Here is a 255-nt window from a genome sequence, read left to right as displayed (position 1 = left end):
CTGCTGCTGCTGCTGCTGCTGCTGCTGCTGCAGTTTCTCCCTAAAAACCGAAAACAAAATAAATAAAAACTAAAAAAAAGGAAAATGGCATCAAAGAAGGGCGAAGGAGAGTCAGGTAGCGGTGCAGCAGCAGCACCAGCAGCAGCAGCAGCAGCAACAGCAGCAGCAGCAGCAGCAGGAGGAGGTGGTTTAGGAGGAAATTCTCGTGACGATGAGTTAGTATTTGGTGTAGCGCATATATATGCAAGTTTTAAC

Source organism: Eimeria mitis, genomic scaffold (genome assembly GCF_000499745.2).
Source record: "Eimeria mitis Houghton genomic scaffold, Emh_scaff1279, whole genome shotgun sequence".
Lineage (NCBI taxonomy): Eukaryota > Apicomplexa > Conoidasida > Eucoccidiorida > Eimeriidae > Eimeria > Eimeria mitis.
This window is presented reverse-complemented; position numbering follows the sequence as displayed.